A 6,000-nucleotide genomic window follows, 5' to 3' on the forward strand; every position below is an offset into this window, starting at 1 on the left:
ATTGTAAAAGAGAGAAGCTCAGGCCAGACATATCCGTCCTGTGCCCCTCTCCCCCTCCCAGGCATATTGTAAACAGAGGCAGGTTCTACAAAGAGTAATCACTGAAAAGTGTACTATGTCAGTTAGTCAGTCAGTGAACAAGCATTTATTAAACACTTCCCATGTGTCGGGCATGCTGAACTGCATGTTGTGCTAAAAACTGTGTGCTCTGCACAAAAACTTCACACTGTGTGGAAATCACTCATCACTGATGCAAATAATCTCTAGTGGAAATGATCACTGGTTATGCAACAATTTTAGTCATGCTCAGTGACAGCAAGATATTTTTTCGAACCAAACCTATTTTCCAGCATAGTAATGTCTATATACATACTGATAGTAGTATATGCCTATACATAGATTGCTACAATCTTTGAAAATTTTAAATTGGTTCTGAGAAAGCAATAGAGAGGCCTGTGGTGGATGTGAGCATATAGCCAATAAGGAATCAAGAGCGGCCAGAGGAAAGAGTAGGAGGCAGCTGGATGGCTCATTGGATAGAGCACTGGGTAAGGAGTCGGGAAGACATGAGTTCAAATCTGGCCTCAGATATGCAATAGCTGTGTGACCCTGGGCAAGTCACTTAACCCTGTTCGCCTCACTATCCTCATCTGTAAAATGAGCCGGAGAAGGAAATGGCAAAGCACTTCAGTATCTTTGCCAAGAAAAACCCCAAACAAAGAGTCAGACACAACTGAAACAACCGAACAACAGCAATACCTGGCACATAACAGGCACTAATAAACACTTGTCACCTTCCCTCCTCTTCCCTCCAACTACCAGGCCAGCTGTTGAAGTCAGGGATTGGCAAACCATGATGCCAAATCCTGCCTGCTCTCTGCTTTTGTACCACTGAACTAAGAATGTTTTTCATTTTTAAAATAAAGTTTTATTTTATTTTAAAATGTATAAGTCATTCTTAGCTGGATGGCTATACGAAAACAAGCAGCAGCCAGGTCATAGTTTGTAATACCTGGGCAATGTAACACGGAAATGTCTAACAAAAGCCCAGGCCTTACAAGCATGTTCGGCTTTTTCTGCCTAATGAAACTCTCTGTGTGGACCTGGGAGTATGCAGAGACTATTTTCCATCTGCTTACTGTGTTGCTAAGAGTGGCTGCTGAGTCCTGACTTCATGGGTTTACAAAGGCAATAACCAGCCACATCCATCTCTCTCTTTCTTGGTGATCATCAAAGGAAGACATGCTCTAAGCCTCTGAGTGGGGAGGGTCTTAGGCCCTCTCCACACAGGCCAACATGTGACCCATGAATGTATGGCCTGGCCTAGCTGTTTCTCTGACTCATGTCTACTCTCCTAGGCTCTTCGGTACTTGTACTGAGATGGTTGTGACCTTGTAAGCTTTGAAAAGTCAAAAGAGAGAGCTGCCAGAGGTTCAGGAACTAGAATCTACACCAGAGTTTGCTGGCAGTTGAGTCTGGGAGGACACCAGCATAACCCTCAGGAGTGAGCAACCCTCGAGATCCAGCCCAGCCATGAATCAATCAGGTCAAATGCCGTGTCCTATAGCAAGTGAGCGATTTGACCAGTAACTATGCCACATTCAGAAGTGAGACTTGACTGGGGGAATGTTTGGTAGCAAACACTTTGTTTGAGCCTACTCTCTCCAGAGATCAAGACAGTAGAAGGGAGTAGAAGGGGTTGCCGCTGGTATTGGTGCAATACTTTGTAAATTCTATTTTTGATATATCTTCTCAATAAACATTCCTTTGCAAAAGCTAATTGGTGTTGATTGATTAAATGAAACCGGGGCATTATGATTAGGTCAATCAATGAAATAGGGAAGATACTAATTGTAATTGGTGATTGATACCGTGGAAAATCCACCAGAATAGGAGACTTCAGTCAGTAAGGACAGAAAGACAAGCTATAGACTTCTCAGGAATTCCTCTAGAATTCTCAGGGAGAGATGTAACTAGCATTTCTCTTGGGGACCTTCTTTGTCAGTATGAGTGAGAGCTGGGTTAAGCCATCTCCATGTTTATAAAGCTCCACAAACAATAATATTTTACATTTAAACTTTTTCAAATCTTTTATAAAATAATGTTTGAGCTTCATAATGACCCTAAATCTTCATTGTTAGAAGATTTTTATTTTTTCCCCCTTTTTTTTTTGTTAGAAGATTTTTAACTAGGGGATTCCTACCGATATAATCAAAGGACTCATACAAAAACAGATACCAAAACTCAGCCTTGTTAAATAGATTTTTACCTCCATTTGGCAGGCAAAGAAGGTAAAAGAAGTTAAATGACTTTACCAAGGTCACATTGAAAATCAATGGTATAGACTAGAGCCGGGGACTCAACTCTCAGGCTAACATCCTTTCGCCTAGCTCATGCTGCTTCAAAGTGCATTATAAAATACACTTGAGTATAAACATGTCAAAATGAAAAACATTTCCTGGTATTTTCATCACAATGAAGTTTTGAGAAGAGCAGTTCCTATGTACTTTGTCAAGGAGTTTCATTCTTGTACAGTGCTTCCAAGGGTTCTGGTGAGAATTTTAAACAGTCGTTTATTACATTTATTGCAGTCTGGCATATACCGATAGACACACCTATTTGTAGATGATTCAAGCCTTTACATATAAAGGCGACATTAATATCAGCCTTTTTATCAAGATGAATCCTAAGTCCTACTTCCACTTTATATTGGCCATTTTAAATAATATTGAAAACAAGTTTGAAACATGGTTTTCCCCTAATCCACAATGTTGTTGGAGTCTTTTTTTTTTTTAGCATCTTGCTCCCTACTATTTTCAGATAGAGTTGGTGATTCGATTATGAACTCCCAGATGGTCAAATTATCTGAGCTATTGGAAAGAGGTGTGAAGCACCAGAAGCTCTATTTTAACATAGTAGTAGGAATTTGATTAATATTTGTTGGCCGATTGACTTAACTAGTGCAGACGGAGTAAGTGTTGCTGAACCACAATCCAGTCTACTGACATAAAGTGGGTCAGGATGGCAGATGTTTTCAATCAACCTTCCAAAGAAGGGGCAGAATCTAAATGATGAAGTGGTCAATTAAGTGATGGAAAGTTAGCACTTAGCATAGTGCCTGGCATATGGCAAGTATTTAATAAATGTTTAGTGATTAATAAAAGTATACATGATAAAAAAGTCTGAAGGTTGGCAGTAGTGGCCTTCAACTATAGAAATAGGACATTATAGTACGTTAAGAACCACTTTTTAAAACATGTACTCCTTGACTATGATGTAAGAAATATATCTAGATTGCTCATTATGAAAAGGTAGCTGTAGATCTGCATAATAAAATGGTTATGAATAAAAATAAGATATCTCCTGTACGCTGGCTTTTAGCAAGCAAGAAGCTTAGTGGATATGAAAAAATGCTCTATATCACTATTGGTTAGAGAAATGCAAGTCAGAACAACTCTTAGATACCATATCTCTCCTGTGAGATTGGCTAACATGACAAAACAGGAAACTGATAAATGCTGGAGAGGATGTGGGAAAATTGGATCATTGTTACATTGTTGGTGGAGTTGTAAACGTATCTAGCCATTCTAGAGAGCAATTTGGAACTATGCCCAAAGGGCTATAAAAATGTGCATACCCTTTGACCCAGCAATACCACTTCTAGGTCCAAAAAGATCATACAAGTAGGAAAGGAACCTGTTATGTACAAAAATATTTATAACAACTCTTTTTGTGGTGACAAGGAATTGGAGATCAAGGGGATGCCCATCAATTGGGGAATAGCTAAACAAATTGTGGTGTACAAATGTAATGGAATATTATTGTGTTATAAGAAATGAGGAGCAGATGGACTTCATTATAACCTGGAATGACTTACATGAACTGATGCTGAGTGAGGGGAGCAGAACTAGGAGATCATTATACGTGATTACAGACACGCTATCTGTAAGGACTAACTTTGATAGACTTGACTCCTCTCATCAATGCAAGGTTCAAAGACAGCTCCAAAAGACTCATGACAGAAAAAGCTATACAGATCTAGAGAAAGAATTATGGAGTCTGAATGCAGATTGAGGCAAACTTTTTGCTCTTTTTTTCCTTCTTTTTTCAGTTTCGTTTCTCCTTTCTCATGGTTCAGTCCATTGGTTATAATTCTTCTTTACAACTGGACTACTATATAAATAAGTTCAATGTGAAGGTATATATAGAACCTACATTGGATTACATGCCATCCTGAGGGATAGGGGAGAGGGAGGGAGAGAAAATTTGGAACCCAAAAGCTTGTGGAACTGGGTGTTGTAAACTAAAAACAAAAAATAAATTTATTTAAAAAAAAAAAGAAGCTTAGTAGAAGGTTGTCAGATACCTATCTATTTGAGACTTTAATCATGGTCAGTTCTTCTGGTAGGGATTATATTGATATTTTTGTCTTACGGTTGAAATAGTAATAATCATTAAACCAAATGGCCATCAGGAACAGTTTACCTGTGACTGATTTTTTTTTTAAGTTGTGATAGTGGGGGATAAAGTTGAGAAGGTAGAGGAAATAAAATATGAGATTAAGATAAAAAAATAAAGTTTGTCTTTAGTACTTAACCTGCAATGAAGACTTGTGATGGATCTTCAAGGGTGAAATGCCAAAAGAAATAAAATCTTTCCTATCAACTGGATGTTTGCTTTATAAAAAGAATACAGGTGTTTAAAAGCTGAGGAATATTGAAGATGTTTACAAATATTCAGTGAATGAATGAATGAAAGGTGCTGTGTCAGGCACTGGGGATACAAATATAAAACCCAGGCGCTACCAGAGGTATGCTGGAACCAGCTCCAACAGGCTGAGAGAGCTGACTGTTCAATGTTCACTTCAGAAATTAGCAAACACTACACATGAGAGTTTGATTTATTGTTTTGTTGATCTTCCATATTTTATAAAGTGATGCAGAAAGTGTTGAGGATATAGATTAAACTTAAAAGTATGTCCTCTGTATTTTTTTTTTCCCAGATGGCTAGCTGTTTGATATTTTCCAGCATATCTCTGGTCTCTACCCTCAAGCTGCTTAATAAAAGAAGACAACACATAGAGGGAAGTGGTGGCCAGAGAAGGGAATCTTGGTCTGTAGAGTCAAAAGTCTCAATTGTCATTCCCTTTCCAGAAGCAATAGTGGAATTGATTTGATTAACAATGCAAAGCAATGTTCTGGCCAACAATGGAAGCTTAAGTGAGAAGGCAACATATGCTCATCACAATACCGTGAATGTTGCACATATTAAAAAATAATACAAAACCATACCTACGTGCTAATATGTACACGTGTATCTATAGGCAAACATCTAATCAATAATCAGTATTGCTGCTATGTGTATTCCTTCTTACAAATAAGTGCAATAAAATGCCACTTATCTAAAGACCAGGAATTTGGCTCTATCCTCAGCTCAAGAAGCTTCAATGGTTCCCTGCTGCCATTAGAATAAAATACAAATTTCTCTGTTTGGCATTTAAAATCCTTCATTATCTCTCTTCAGCTTATCTTTGCTGGCTGATTACATATTACTTCCCCTCATGCATTCTCCCCACAGCCAAACTGCCCAGCTTGCTGCTCTTCCTACACGAGATTTTATCTGTCACCTCAGTGCCTTAGATCAGGCCTTCTCTGCCCAGAGAATATGCGTCTCTCTTCCTTCTTTGCAGATGTTAAGGACTATGAGTAAGGAGCATTTCATTTACAATAATACTTGGCTGATGCATTAAATGGTTTTAGTGATCTCTCTCTCTCTCTCTCTCTCTCTCTCTCTCTCTCTTTCTCTCCCCCCCCCGCCCCCCACCTTGTGTGTGTGTTTGTCTCTCTCTGTCTCTTTTTCTCTCTCCTTCTCTGTCTCTGTCTGTCTGTTTCTCTCTCTTCCTGTGTCTTTGTCTCTCTCTCTTTCTCTCTCTATCTCTGTCTCTGTCTCTCTCTGTCTCTCTCATTCTTTGCTGTAAGGGATGGCTCCTTGTAAGGGACA

The 6,000-nt window shown here is 38.8% G+C and overlaps 1 long non-coding RNA gene across 1 annotated transcript in view; it reads left to right on the plus strand.

The window, feature by feature from the left end:
• LOC118831391 overlaps positions 1–5,375 on the plus strand; it is a 70,993-nt gene extending 65,618 nt beyond the window's left edge. The window contains exon 5 of the long non-coding RNA XR_005009141.1: positions 5,003–5,375. This is a non-coding gene — a long non-coding RNA (uncharacterized LOC118831391). The remainder of the gene's footprint in view (positions 1–5,002) is intronic.
• Positions 5,376–6,000: the final 625 nt, after the last annotated feature.

Source organism: Trichosurus vulpecula, chromosome 1 (assembly GCF_011100635.1).
Source record: "Trichosurus vulpecula isolate mTriVul1 chromosome 1, mTriVul1.pri, whole genome shotgun sequence".
NCBI lineage: Eukaryota > Metazoa > Chordata > Mammalia > Diprotodontia > Phalangeridae > Trichosurus > Trichosurus vulpecula.